Source organism: Bos javanicus, chromosome 18 (genome assembly GCF_032452875.1).
Source record: "Bos javanicus breed banteng chromosome 18, ARS-OSU_banteng_1.0, whole genome shotgun sequence".
NCBI lineage: Eukaryota > Metazoa > Chordata > Mammalia > Artiodactyla > Bovidae > Bos > Bos javanicus.
Window position 1 is genome coordinate 18,812,560 of NC_083885.1, and position 15,523 is coordinate 18,828,082.

The following is a 15,523-nucleotide window of genomic DNA, read 5'->3' on the forward strand; positions in this document are numbered from 1 at the left end:
TTATGATCAAGTGCTATATCGCCAAGAACAGACGTATTAGAAATAGTCTTGAAATAGTAATCATCAGGCTTTACTTTGGAGTAGAAGAAATAGTGTAGAAGAACTTAATAGTACTTCGTAGGTAGATGTGACTGCTAGTAACTTCTTCATCTTTTAAGAGAAGGTAGATGGTAAATGAGACCTATGTAAGTTGACCTTTGAATAGCATGAAGCTTAGAGATACTGACTCTCTGCAGTCCAGAATCCATGTATGACATAGTCAGCCTCTGAGTCTACAGTTCATCAGTGTCTGCAGTTCCTCCATATCCACAGTCTCAACCAACACGGATCCTTTAGTGCTGCAGTCTTTACTGTTGAAAAAGAAATCTATGTATAAGTGGACCTGCACAGTTCAAACACATGTTATTTAGTTGCCAAGTTGTGTCCGACTCTTTTGCAACTCTGTGGACTGTAGTCCGCCAAGCTCCTCTACCCATAGGATTTCCCAGGCAACAATACTGGGGTGGGTTGCCGTTTCCTCCTCCAGGGGATCTTCCTGACCCAGGGATTGAACCCACATCTCCTGCACTGGCAGGCAGATTCTGAGCCAGTAAGTAAGCCCCTCAAACATGTGTGTTTAAAATTTATTTGGTTTAAGAGATTTAGCATGGTGAACCAGGCTCAGATAATTTTTACAATCAACATTTAAAATTTTATGTATACCCTGAAAATATGACTTCTTGTGATCTGCTGATTGACTGCTCAATGAAAGTATCAGGTTTATTGTTTCTATTTTGTTTGATGTTTATTGGATTAAGAGAGTTACCAGGTTAGGAATATGGAGGGGTTGATTTATCAGGATAGTGGCTTTCTGTTTGACTTTAAATATTGTTGTTGTTACTGTAATATTAGTGGCTTGTTTGTGAAATTTGTTTGGCAGGAAGCTAGAGTTGCAGTAGCTTTTCCTTTAATCACTATCCATCATTATTATTGTTATCTTGAAAGGAAGACGCTACCATGTTGGTTTATTCTGGCAAAAACTATAACATACTTGAGGGAGGCCTTTGATAAAATTTGTTAAAAAGAGTACTACTTGAGTAAACTAGGAGTATGCAGACACTTCCATAACCTGAGGAAGACTGGCACTTTCAAACCAGTGTACAACATAGAAACATTTCCTATTGAATCAGGAGCAAGACACTGATACTTGCCTTTACCCATGTTATTTGGTCTTATCTTGGTAGTTTTCCCCCATGCAGTTGGGCTAGAAAATTGGCTGGTTAGAAAATAAACATATAAAAATCATTAGCTTTTCTATAGAACCGTCAGAAAATATAATTTTAAAAAGGAAAAAAGATTTCACTCACTACAGCATCAAAACCTCTAAAATTATTTAAAACACATCTAGAAATGTGAAAAAAATTTAAAAACATTATGGTGGGTGGCATAACAGACTTGAAGATGTTAATTCAACTCATTAATTTGTTAATTAATGTAATTCAAATATAAATCCCAAAGAATTTTTTCAGAGTGGAAAGAGTAACTTGTGAAAGTGATTCTGAAGAGTTGCTGAAAGAATAAACAGATAAGAATAGCTGAGAAAACTGTGGTATTGAAAACTGTGCATGAGTTTGGGGAGGAGTAGTTTGGTACTATTGTTTGTTGATTTATACACAAATTTTAAAGTGTAACCTGGGCCCTAGAAAAGGCAGAAATAGCAGTAGATCTGAAAAGAAAGCCTAAGACCTGACCCAACTGTGCATGAATTTAATACATTATCAAAGGCTTAATGTGTGTAAATCAGGATTTTTTTCAAGTGCAAGGGAAAGAAAATGAACCATCTTGGTTTAAGCAGAAACCAAGCAAGACACTTGCTTTGTCAAGTACCTGGGATACCCGTGGGGTGGCATTTGCTTCAGTTGTTCCAGAGGCTAAAATGCCCTGTCTCTCCCTGACTTTGCTTCTTTCTCAGAGTTGGCGCCATTCTCTTCTTTTGCTGCTGGGCTTCCTTTTTGCAGCTAGAGGAAAAGGAGGTGTGGCTGTTGTTGATTCCGGGCTTCTATTTTCAGAGCTCAAGGTCAAAGAAGAAAGTGACCTTCCTTAGAGTCAGCATGTAAAGTCCTAAGGAAGGACATCACGTAGCGCGCTGGGGTCACGTGCCCACCCCGGGCCATGTCTGTCGGAGGCTGCACTCGTAGGGTCACCCATGCCTGCTCCTCCCCAGAACTCCACTGGCCCTGCTGTGCGGTCTCATCAGAATCGTAGGAACACTGGGAGAGGAGTTGCTCCACAAGGGAACTGGGTAGGTTAGAAGAATTACTGAGAGGGAAGCAGGGGACAGGCCATTGGGCAGACTGGTGCAGCAAGTGTTGTTAAGAAACAGGATGGCATATTTAATAAAGGGCACTGGATACTTGATTAACTGTTTGGGGAAAAAGTTATATCCTTGTCTTTCACTGTGTTCAGTTAAATTCTAAATGAATAAATGGTAGTTAATTTGGAAAAAGGAAAAAATTAAATAACTAGAAATATAGTCAGAATTTTTAAAGTAAACTTTATTTTTTTGAGGAGTTTTAGGTTCACATTACAATTTGGTGGAGAATACATAAATTAATTCCCATTTTCCACCAGGGCCGTACATTTATTGAAATCAGTGAATTAATCATCCGAAGTCCATAGTTTACATTAACGTTTACTTTTGGTGTTGTCCACTTAATGAATTTGGTTAAATGTATAAAGACTTGTGTCCGCTATTAATCATTCAGAACAGTTTGTCCTAAAAATCTTCTGTGCTCTGCCTGTCATCCCTCCCTCCCCTCAGCCTCTGGCAGCCAATTATCCAACTCTCTCCCTAGTTTTGCCTTTTCCAGAATGTCAGATAGCTAGAGTCCTACAGTATGTAGCCTTTTCAGGGCTTCTCTGGTGGCTCAGTGGTAAATAATCAGCCTGCCAATGCAGGAGACACGGGTTTGATCCCTGATGCAGAAAGATCCCACAGGCGGCGAAACAGCTAAGCCCGTGGGCCATGACTGCCGAGCCTGTGCTCTAGAGCCTGAGAGCCGCAGCCACTGGGCCCACACGCCCTAGCGCCCCCGCTCTGCAAGAGAAGACATTGCAATGAGAAGCCGGAGCCCAGCAACTGGAGGGGAGCCCCCCCCCCCGTCCCCCCCCACCCCAACGACGTCTCTGCAACTAGAGAAAAGCCCGTGCAGCAATGAAGACCCAGCCGGAAATACGTTTAAAAAGTAAATAGAATTGAAAAGTGTGTAGCCCTTTCAGATTGACTTCTTTCACTGGGAAATATGCAGTTACCTCTGTGCCTTTTCATGGCTTTGATCGCTCATTTCTTTTTAGTATTGAATTATATTCGTTGTCTAGATGTACCGGTCTATCTCGTTACTTACTGAAAGGCATCTTGGTTGCTTCCAAGTTTTGACAGTTATGAATGAAGCTGCTATAAACATCTATATGCAAGTTTTAGTGTGGACCTAAGTTTTTAGCTCATTCAGATTAATACCAAGGAGTGTGCTTGCTGGATCATATGTTAAAACTGCCAAACTGTCTTCCAGAGGGGCTGTGCCATTTTGCATCCCACAGCAGTGATGAGAGTTTTGCTGCTGCGTGTCCTTGGAGCATTTGGTATTGTCAGGGTTTTGGATGTAGGCCATTCTAGTAGATGAGCAGTGGTGTCTCACTGTTGTTTTAATTTGCAGTTCCCTAATGGCACATTATGTCAAGTATCTTTTCATGTGCTTATTCATCATCTCTGGAAGTTTGGTTTTGTTTTTGGTGAGGTATCTGCTCAAGTCTTTGCCCATTTTTAAGTTGGGTTTTTTGTTTTCTTACTATTGAGTTTTAAGAGTTCTTTGTATATTTTGGATATTAACCTTTTATCACAGGGGTCCCCAACCCCCAGGCGGTGGTTAAGTTGTGGTCCAGGGCCTGTTAGGAACCAGGCTGCACTGCCGAAGGTGAGCGACGGGTCTGGAAGTAGAAGCCTCATCTGCCTTCCCATTGTTGTCATTACAGCCTGAACCATCCTATCCCACCACCCGACCACACACACCTCCATGGAAAAATCGTCTTCCATGGAACCAGTCCCTGGTGCCAAAAAGTTTGGGGACCGCTGCTTTCTCAGATTATGTGTTTTGCAAATCTTTGTTCCAAGTCTGTGGCTCGTTTGCTCATTCTCTTGATAGTTGAGTAGTTTTCTAATCTCAAAGTAAAAAAAGCCTTTTGAATACACAGAAAAGGGAGACTTAAAAGCAGAGATTGCAGACTGATGACCTAACGGCTAGATCAGACCTGCACACATGTTATGTTTTCCCTACACTCTTTGGTTTATCTTGTAAAAATTGTGTCCAAATTTTAAAATTAAAATTTTGCCTAGTAGTCCGGATTTCTGGCTTATCTTAAAAAATGGGAAGTATTTTTGAAATATTTCCAGTATTTTCACTTCCAGGCAGTGCTGGACTCACATTGCCGAGTGGCAGCCGCTGGCCAGCCCCGAGTAGCTGCTGCTTCCTGTCTATGGGACATGGGCTTTCCTGTTGGCACCTTCACCACTAGTGAGCCCTGCCTTTTCTTGTTATATTTATTTGCCTTAGCTGTTCTCTTCGGGCAGAGACTCATAGGTGTAAATCTGTTTTTTAAAAAGTTTTTATACACATTAAAAAAGCTTTGCAAAATGGAAGACTAATCAGAAAGAGTTATTTGCTATCTATTTCAGAAGGTTAATAGCCATAATGTATAAAGAATGCTAATGAACCAATAAGAAGATAAGACAGATCCAACATAAAGATCCAATTAAAAGTTTATTTTTAAAATTAATTCCCAGTAGACTGTAAGCTTCATGATGGCAAGGACCATGTCGGTCTTGTTCAGTGGAGTATCTTATCACCTTATTCAGTGCCTCATACTTCAGGTGTTTATTAAATTGTTTTTGTCGTTTAATCACTAAGTTGACTCCGACTCTTTGTGACCTCATGGACTATATATAGCCCACCAGGCTCCTCTGTCCATGGGATTCTCTAGGCAAGAATATTGGAGTGGGTTGCCATTTCCAGGGAATCTTCCCAACCCAGGGATCAAACTGGTGTCTCCTTCAGGCAGATTCTTTACAACTGAGCCACCAGGAAAGTCCGTTTAATAAATAGCCAGTGTTTATTGAGGTTTACTGTGTGCAAAGTAAGCAGTAAACCCTATGCCAAGCCCTTTCCATATTCTTGTTTAATCCCTATAGAAACTCTTAAGATGATAGTATTAGTATTACTGTCCACAGTTTGCAGGTGAAAAAGGGGCGACCGGGAGAGGTAGAGCACCTACCCGGGCATACCTGTCAGTGGGAACGCAGAGGTTTGACCCCAGCCTGTCTTCTTTAAGTGGACTTGCCAGGTGGCTCAGTGGTGAAGAACCTGCCTGCTTGTGCAGTGGACGTGGGTTCAATCCCTGGGTTGCAAAAAGTCAGACACGCTTAGCGACTGAACAACAACATGGTGTTTAAACTGCTTTGTTAGTTTCACCTAATAGTTTGTTGAAATGAGTTGAAAAAGAATACAAATATCCAATAAGCATTGAGAAAATTCCTAACCTTAATAGGAATAGTCTGGCGTGCTGAAGTCCCTGGGGTCGCAGAGTCGGACACTGAGTGACTGAACAACAACAATAGGAATCAAAGAATAAAAACACAACAGTCTCCATTGGTGTGGAGGTTGGGGAGGGACCATCGTGCATTTCTGTGGGAGACCTTATCATCTCCCATTCTGGTGGAGAGTGTTTGGGGAGAAACCTTCACAAGTGTTAACTGTTCATGCCTTTCACAAAAGGCTTCCACTTGTTAAGAATTTATTCTAAGAGAGAAATTAGTTGATTACAGGTTTATGTACAAAGACAGCGTTATAATGTGAGTTATAGTAGCGAAAAACTGGAAGCAGCTTAAACGTTTAGTGATAAGGGATTGGCAGAATAAGTTAGGTACACAGGGATACCTTGGGCATAATGCAGGTTTGGTTCCAGACCACCACGATAAAGAGCAGATTGCAATAAAGCAAGTCACACAGATTTTTTGGTTTTCCAATGCACATAAAAGCTATCTTTTTACTATTCTGTAGTCTGTTAAGTGTGCAATAGCATTAGGTCTTAACAAATAATGTACATAACCTTAATTAAGAAATACTTTATTGCTAAAAAATGCTAACCATCATTTGACTACATGGTTGCTACAGACCTTCAATATGTAAAAAAATACAATATCTACAAAGCGTAATAAAATGAGGCTTGTCTGTATTTATATGTTGTATTTATATACAGTCATTACAAATAGATTTTTATAGTATCAGATGACATGTGCAGTGGCCATGGTATAGTCACTTTGTTTTTCCACTGACTTTAAAGTGGTGTGTGGAGTAAAATAGTTTGCAGCAGGTATTTGGTGAGTGTTTGTGTCTGGCACATAGTCACCACCAGCTGTGTTTGCTGCTTTTTTGGGGTAGAGCTATAGGTGGTTTTTAAGTGTACCCCCGGGCGTGTGCTTTACAGACCACTGTAAACTTCCTTATTTATTTCAGAGTTTATTTTGTTGTTCTTAAATTTGAAAGAATATGGGAACTTGAAAGTCAACCTAGGTTTATAAACATTATGTTTTTGGTGTAAATGAACTCTTTGTGAATCAGTTTGTCTTTATTTTTTCACTTAAGCTCAAAAAAATTTTGTAAACAGTGCCAGGACTTACCCCAAAAGATCTCAACAGTACAGAGGAAAAAAAAGGGTAAATTATAAAAGCCGTTGTTGGTTCTGTGCCTGTTTTACCAGTAGTTTAACACAGCAGGAGACACTGCAAGCGCTCATGTATTTATACAGCAGTGTTGAAGAAGGAAACGGCAACCCACTCCAGTATTCATGCCTGGAAAATCCCATGGACCGAGGAGCCTGGTGGGCTACAATCCATGGGATCGCAAAGAGTTGGACATGACTGAGCGGCTTCTGTGTATGTGTGTGTGTCTGTTCTTAAATATCAACTAGAAATAAATAAATAAATGAAAAATAAAAAATAAATGTTTTTGTATTAGAATTGTATGGATTAAACACATCTACATGTCATTGTTATATTTAAAAATATAACAAACTTCTGTAGAATGAACTATTCTTGTTGACATTTTAACCTGTGGATAAAGAAAGATTCAGCCTCTTTTTTTTTTTTTTTTAAACTCTTCAGATATTTGAGTACCTTTCATTTGAGGGATAAATCTGATAACTGAGCTTTTATTTCAAGGTATTTATCCTTAATTGGGAAATACTATCAACTATTCTTTGAGCTACCCAACTTTATCCAGATTTGGTTAGATCCTACTCAGAGTGGCGGAGGGAGTTGAGAATTTTTACTGATAGAGGGAAGAATGAATGCCTAGGATTAAATAAAGCAACTCTCAGGTAGTCGTTTCTTTCTTCTTGCCTCCCTTTTCTTTGTCTTTATACTTGCTCGAAAGTAGTAGCAGGGTTGTGTGGCAAAAGTTAAGAGGCTTAGAGGAAGCAGATGGTTTTCATTCTCTCTTCATAGCAGTAAAAAGGGAAGGAACAGGAAATCAGAGGAAAACCATCCTTCTGAAACACTGGCCTAATAAAACTGTGATCCCAAAATTGAGAGCAGCAACAGATGATGACATTTAAAAGGAATGCTCTAATTTCTAGGAAAGCAGGTCTGAACACCTCTTAAAAGAAGAAAGAAAGGAAAACTTTATAATTTAGTTCCATTCTCTGCAGTTTTACTCCCATGTCCTAACCAAGGAGGAGCTGACATAGCAAATAGCACAGTCTTCAACTATGAATAACAGTTTTAAATGCCTATGAAGTTTGCAAACCTGAAGTGTGTATTTTAAATGATTTTATGTTGTCATCCATATTTTCTTTCTCCCCCCCCTTTTTTTAATCTTAGTTTATAGTGAGAATTATTTGGGGTGTGAATACTTTTCTACATAAAGAAGAGTTCAAGGGCTTTTTCTTTTTCACTCTGATACTGGTGATCTTCCTTGAAATATTTCAGAACTTCAGCTTTTTTTTAAAAAAAACTCCATGCTCATTGTGGATATTTTCTGATAGCCATATCGCTCTGTACATGCAGACTTATTTCCTTAGGCTATGTTCTGAGAAGTGGAGTTACCCTCTCTGACTCTACGTCCGTATTTTGGGGGCCAAATTGCCCTTCTTTCTGGTTCTGTCATTTTCCACTGTGTGAATGTCTATTTCCTTGGATCCTGGTCCTGAGCTTATTTTAAGGTGTATAATATCCCTTCTGTGACATGTGGGCATGATCATGGTTGGATGTACATACGTCATCTGAGGTCCCTTTTTCCAGAAGCGATTCTCTGTGCTGCAGCTCTGGCTACACAGAGCTGAATCGGAGAGTTGAGTCAGCAGGGAGGCCTGTGAGCCAGGGATTCACTGTGAACTCATTGGGGCTGACAGCTGGACAGGAGGTAGGACCAGGACTAGAGTGGTCAGGAGCACTGAGGAGGAGCTAAAGTAATGCTTTTGGCAATTTGACCAAGGAGGTGCCAGCTGAGCTTCTCAGAGGCTGAGTAAGAAGGTACTCCAGGCGCAGGGCCTGCCTGTGCAAGGGTGGGGCTCTTGCAGAGATCTGGCATGTTCCAGCACAGTGCCTTGTGGCTGTACTGGGGAGAAGAGGCATCAGGAAGTGATACAGATAGCTTGAGGAAGAGTGATCACGTGGAAGATGGCCCAGAGAAGGGAGAAGCTCGGGGCAGCGAGATCAGCTTAGTTTCCATTTCGGGGAAACAGTAACTAACGCAGGGAGGAAAATCCAAGAAGGAAGATTAGGTTTTGGAAAAAGACAAGGAGTTTCATTTTGAACTTACTGAGTTTGAGGTGACATCTATGTAGACGAGTCTAGCTGGCAGCTGGAAATACAGAATGGGTATGTGTGTGGGTGTGTGACAATTTCTTTGTGTGTGTACTTAGTCACTCAGTTGTGTTCGACTGTTGTGACCCCAAAGACTGTAGCCTGGCAGGCTCCTCTGTCCATGGGATTCTTCAGGCAAGAGTCATGGAATGGGTTGCCGTTTCCTTCTCCAGGAGATCTTCCCAACCCAGAAATCGAACCCAGGTCTCCTGCATTGCAGGCAGACTCTTTACTGACTGAGCTACGAGGACAATTTCTTTGTAAAAATCAAATTTTAGAGCCTCCTGAAGATGTCACTGAGACTGCTGTAGGCATCACCCTAGGGCTTGCTGTTACTCACCTCTCTTGGTTCCTACTTGCATTTGGAAAACATCACATAGTGCAAAAGAGTATATAAATCCCTGCACCTCAGACCTCAGTTCCATGCCCCAGAGGGAACTACTGCGAGCATGCATTCTTCCTGAAATTGCTCTTGCATGTACACACACATTTAAGTCCCTAGAATAGATGAGTCCGACACCAAGAGAAACTTAGTGCTACACTCACTGCGTCGCATCACGCGAGCAGTAGCTTCCCAGATGTGTCCTGTGTCTGTTGCTGCGTGCCTGCTTTGGGGCCCCTTTCTGTTCATACCTTCCAGGCGCCTGGTTTGTGACCTTTTGGTCTGCAAAGCTAGATTATTAGAATAACGAGTCTTTTGCCTTCAGGTGTTAGTTTTCTTTAATGATATTTTTCCTTGTTATAAAAATGCATACTTAATATATATGCATTTTAAAAGATAGACTGTATACATCAGTGTATGTGAGCTGTGTGAAAGTCACTCAGCTGTGTCCAACTCTTTGCGACCCCATGGAGTATAAGTCCATGGAATTCTCCAGGCCAGAATACTGGAGTGGGTTACTGTTCCCTTCTCCACGGGATCTTCCCAACCCAGGAATTGAACCCAGGTCTGCTGCATTGCAGGTGGATTCTTTACCAGCCGAGTCACCAGGAAAACCAAGAATACTGGAGTGGGTAGCTTATCCCTTCTCCAGAGGATCTTCCCAACCCTGGAATCAAACCGGGGTCACTTTAAACAAAGTGAGTCTCTACCCCAAAGTTCGCTTATCAGGTTTGATAATCATAAACAGTATGGTATGTGGACCCTGTTCTATGAGGTGGAGGTTGGGGGAAATACACATGCATGCACACGTGTGTATTTTCACATGCAAAAATTTAAAGAAGATGCAAATGACTATAATCTCTCCAAAAAGATAATAATGATTCCTGTTAGAAAAGCAGACAACAAACAAATACTCGCTGGTGGTTTAAAAAAATTACAAAATTATACACAGTGATATGAAATAAAAACTAAAGGTCTCCCTAACTCGCCCACCATGCCCTGTCCCTAAGGTGATCACTGATAACAGTTCTCCTTCCAGAAAACTTGTAATGCAAATAGAAACGTGTTGTGACTTTCTCTTGTGTGTTTGCGTATGTGTCTTTTTTAATGTACATGAAAGGGATCCTTTCTTTTAAACATAACAAATCTTAGGTCTTTCTCTGTCGAATCAAACAGCTCTTCTCCATTCTTTTTAATGGATTATTGGCTATAATTCAAGAGAAGGTCAATGAGTGTTCCTATGATTATGTAATTGGACCCCACTGATGGACATTGAGGCTGTTTCTAAATTAGTTAGTATTCCAGATCATGCTGTGGTGAATATCCTTGTTCCCTTATGGAAATATTCTTGGAGGATTAAAAAGGGGGGATTTGTTTTTAAACAGCTTTGCAAAAAGCTGCACATACTTAATGCAGATATTCAAATTGATGAGTTCGGATGTATGTTTACTCCCATGAAACCAGGGTGGTGATATGTCCAAGGCAGTAGATATTTGGGCTTCCCAGGTGGTACAGTGGTGAAGAATCCATCTGCAATGCAGGAGACATGGGTCTGATACCTGGGTTGGGAAGATTCCCTGGGAGGAGGAAATGGCAACTCACTCCAGTGTTCTTGCCTGGAAAATCGCAGGGACAGAGGAGACTGGCAGGCTACAGTCCATGGGGTTGCAAAGAGTCAGACATGACTGAACATGCACGCATCCATCCATGCAGTAGATATATCCATCAGCTCCAAAAGTTCCTTGTGTCCCCTCACTTGCTTGTGGTAAGAATACCCTGAAATCTACCCTCCTAACAGATTTATGACCAACCTAGATAGCATAGTCAAAAGCAGAGACATTACTTTGCCAACAGAGGTTTGTCTAGTCAAGGCTATGGTTTTTCCTGTGGTCATGTATGAATGTGAGAGTTGGACTGTGAAGAAGGCTGAGCGCCGAAGAATTGATGCTTTTGAACTGTGGTGTTGGAGAAGACTCTTGAGAGTCCTTTGAACTGCAAGGAGATCCAACCAGTCCATTCTGAAGGAGATCAGCCCTGGGATTTCTTTGGAAGAAATGATGCTAAAGCTGAAACTCCAGTACTTTGGCCACCTCATGCTAAGAGTTGACTCATTGGAAAAGACTCTGATGCTGGGAGGGATTGGGGGCAGGAGGAGAAGGGGACGACAGAGGATGAGATGGCTGGATGGCATCACTGACTCGATGGACGTGAGTCTGAGTGAACTCCGGGAGTTGGTGATGGACAGGGAGGCCTGGAGTGCTGCGATTCATGGGGTCGCAAAGAGTCGGACACAACTGAGCGACTGATCTGATCTGAACAGATTTTTAAGTGCACAACCCAGTATTGTTAACTGTAGACACTGTGTTATACAGTATATCTCTAGGACCTGATTCATCCTGTTCGACTGAAACTATATCCATTGAACAACTCCCCATGCTCCACCCCACTACAGCCCCTGGCATCCATCATTCTATTCTCTGCTTCTGTGAGTTTGGCCGTTTTTAGAGTGTGTAAGTGGAATCACACAGTATTTGTCTTTCTCTGATTGGCTTATTTCACTTAGCATAATGTCCTCTCAGGTTTGTTGGTGTTTCACATGGCAAGATTTCCTTTTTAAGGCTGAATAATATGTCATCATATTGTTTCCTTTGACTGTTCATCTGTCAGTGTATTTTTGGGTTGTTTCCGTATCTTGGCTACTGGGAATAATGCTGCAGTAAACGTGGAAGTGCAAATACTCTTCCAGATCCTGATTTTAATGAAAGATGGGGGATTTTAAAGATTATTTATATAAATATCATTTATCACTTATACAACAACCTCTTAGATTGTAGTGATTTACATTTTTACATGCAGCATGTGAATGCCTTTTCCATATGTCCTTGTCAGAATTGTTTATTATTAATCTTAAAATTTTGCAGGGGAGGAGTATCTTGTTATTGACAGTAACTGAATAGACTTGGTCAGCTCCCTGGGGACTCAGATGGTAAAGAATCTGCCTGCAAGGCAGGAGACCTGGATTCAATCCTGGGTTGGGAAGATCCCCTGGAGAAGGAGACGGCAACCCACTCCAGTACTCTTGCTTGGAGAATCCCATGGACAGAGGAGCCCAGCGGGCTACAGTCTGTGGGATCACAAAGAGTCAGACATGACTGAGTGACTAACACATGACATGTGCCTTCATATAGGTCTGAGGTTACAGTTAAAGAGGACTTCAGTTATGGAACTGAATGGCTTGACCTTGATGTGACACTGTCCTCAGGCACATTGCAAGCTGGGCAGGTGTCCCCCAGGAAGCAGTGTTAGCCCCAAACAGATTTTGGGTGAACTGCCGGGGCAGTGTTGAGCAGAGGGGCCAGCAGTGGGTCATCTTGCCCGCCTTGGCCTGGCGGTATCAGGGAGACTGCCATGTTGATTTTGGTTCTGAGGTTGCAGGCACTGCTAAGAGACTCACACCCCACCCTGGGTTGCCCAGCTGAAAAGGTGTGAAGCAGTTCTTCCCTTTTATAGCCAGAGAAGTTGAGCCTTTGAAGACTGTTTTGAAAGGCTAGCATATCTCCTCTGGGGGAACTCTTCTCAGAGCAAAAGTGATTTTTTCATGTCTTTATGACCTAAATTATCTGTGGGTACAGAAGCTATTTTTTTATTGACATTTCTTCTTTGTTCCATTAAATTTTTGTGTTATCATTAATTTTTGAGTTTAAGTTTTACCCCAGCAAATTAATTTTGATTCTCATTTTCTAAAAATTTTGGGTTGGGGCATCCTCTCCAGTTATGTAGAGGCACTTATTTTATCATATTGCTTTTATATACTTTTCCACTTTGCTGCTCACTTTATCTTTTAAGAAGACATTGCTGTCCTAATAGAGGGCACTGTGTTTCTGTCACTCAGGAATTCTGATCACAGGAGAGCTGTGTTTTGTAATTCTAAGATGAGAAACTGTACGGTTGGGTGTGTACCACACAGCAGTGTTTGCTAATTTAACTAATACCGAGTTTTAACCCAGAAGTGGAAGAAACTGAAGTTTTCTCTGTGTAGTTGATACCAGAGGCATAATTAATGTGTGAAAGCAAACTTGCACACTTTCTCCAGTTTCCAGCCTTTATTAGGTCATCATGTCACTCAAAAGTGTGCCAGGCATGTAGTAGGCACTCCAGAAATGGGACTCAGTTCCTTTAGGATTTTTAAAGCACCTGGATATACGTTGTACCATGCCAGTCAAATTATGCGGTCCATGGGGAAAGAGCCCCTCAAAATTATCTTAAAATTTTCATTGGAAGTTTATCTCCTGATTGTACCAAGATTTCTCACTTAGTTCTTTAATAAGCATCTTACATAAAGCCGGTTAAATATAGATGAGATAGGTAAGAATGTTTGTGTTTGGCTTGGGTAAGGAGATGACCCTGGCAGGCCTGAGATGGTTTCTCTGGTTCTTACTGTTCAAATAGTTTTTTGTTTTAACAGCCCTTCTTTTTCCGCTTACTCCTCTTTCCCTCCTTCCAGTATGGAAAAGGCAAAGTAATAAGAGAGGTAAGATAAGCTGTAGAATCATATTTTCCTAAGTAGGAAGATAGTTCCATGGATTATTAAAATTTAGGATATTTTTTTCCTTCCATAACAGCTTTATTTTTAATAGCTGTTAACTGCTAGCATACCAGCTGTCTCTCAGTAGGAGAATGCGTCAGCAAACAGTGTTAGGGTAGTCTTTCCCTCCCTCCCCCGGTAATTATTTTTTTAATTATGAAAGTATGATAACACATTTACAGGAGACTTGGAAAATACAGGGAAAAATTACATATAGTTCCACTATATATTACAATTATTTTTAAAAGTAGATAAATAGATATTTTAGTTGGCATTTCAATATCAAACTCCCCCAATTTATTAGAATGAATAGACAGAAAAGTAGAAGGATATAGTACACCTGAAAAGCACTATGAACCAATTCAACATAATTAAGATTTATACAATTTTCACACAACAGCAGGACACAAATTCTGTTCAAATTCCCGTGGACTATAAATCTGGAGACACTGGAACATATCCAGGGTCATAAGAAATGTGCAAAAATTTCATGGTCTGTCTGAGGTATTGAAATCATAGAGTCTGTTCTCATATCACTGTGAAATGATGTTAGAAATCAACACCAGAAGTTATCTGAAGATAACCCACGTTTTCAAGTGCAGTGTGACAGTTACCAAGAGAGCTCTTTAATTTAGCCATTGAAAGTGTGGTAGGGTAATCTTGTTTTAATGATTTGTCACATAAAACTATCATACCTTTCCTCCAAATTAATGTGTGCTAATTAGAAACTTGACAGCCTAGTGATAAACAGGAGTTCTGGAATCTTCTCCACCTTGTAATAATGCCGAGTTCAGAAATCCCTTACAAGACCTCTGTTGGCTTTGTGGTCATCTGAAAGTGACTTGAGGTGACGAGGACCTCACCACCCTGCAGGGCGACCTCTTTGCACTTCCAGAAGCTGTCATAGGAAGGCACTCCTGCTCGTCTGCACCCTGCCTGTGGGGAAGCAGCGTGGGATATATGTATCACACACACAAACTGCTTCACATCATGAGTATTTGTTTCCATCACTAGATGGACACCACCCAGGGCAAGGATCATGTGTGACTAGCTTTTTTCCTTGTAATACCTTGAACGCAGATACTCAGTAGTGTTTGGAGGATGACTTCTTACTTAGTTTCATATGACTTAAAGATTAACTAGAGGTTGGGCTAAACACTTTTTGCCTGTTATTTGAATTATAAAATGTGTAAGTTTCTCTGAGATCTGCTCTTCCTGAAGTGGATCCATGATGAAAATAGCCTAATCTGAGCATCAGAAAAGACCCCTTAGTCTACCTGATGCATGATCTCTATAGTTCTGAGAAGCAAAGGGTAATTTAAAGTAAGGGGTATGTGTGTGTGTGTGTGCGCACGCGTGTGTGTGAAAGTGATAACTGAGGACTTAAGTGATGGGTGGGTGAGAGCTGGCTGGGAGGGTGTGTGTAGGAAAAGCTGATCAGTTCTGAGCAATGATTAAAAGGTTTTACTACACACCTTTATAACTATGAAGGTTTCTACACTTGATCTGAGCTCAGAATTTTTAAAAAAAAATGTGTAAGTGGGCCTTTGTAGGGTAGCTGACAGTCAAATTTAGGAGGTTTTTCCCATTGGTTACAATGGAAGTATTCTACAGTGATATGCTTTCAAACCACAAATAAACTGATAATTCATAGCAAATGATC

The 15,523-nt window shown here is 41.0% G+C and overlaps 1 protein-coding gene and 2 non-coding genes across 11 annotated transcripts in view; all 3 read left to right on the forward strand.

Moving 5' to 3' along the window:
• TENT4B (terminal nucleotidyltransferase 4B) overlaps positions 1-15,523 on the forward strand; it is a 73,008-nt gene that overhangs the window by 35,720 nt on the left and 21,765 nt on the right. The gene's annotated exons all lie outside the window — the stretch shown is intronic.
• Positions 15,084-15,165, forward strand: LOC133231197 (small nucleolar RNA U2-19). Its single transcript, XR_009731076.1, has one exon. It is a non-coding gene; the product is annotated as a small nucleolar RNA U2-19 (small nucleolar RNA).
• Positions 15,306-15,375, forward strand: LOC133231196 (small nucleolar RNA U2-30). Its single transcript, XR_009731075.1, has one exon. It is a non-coding gene; the product is annotated as a small nucleolar RNA U2-30 (small nucleolar RNA).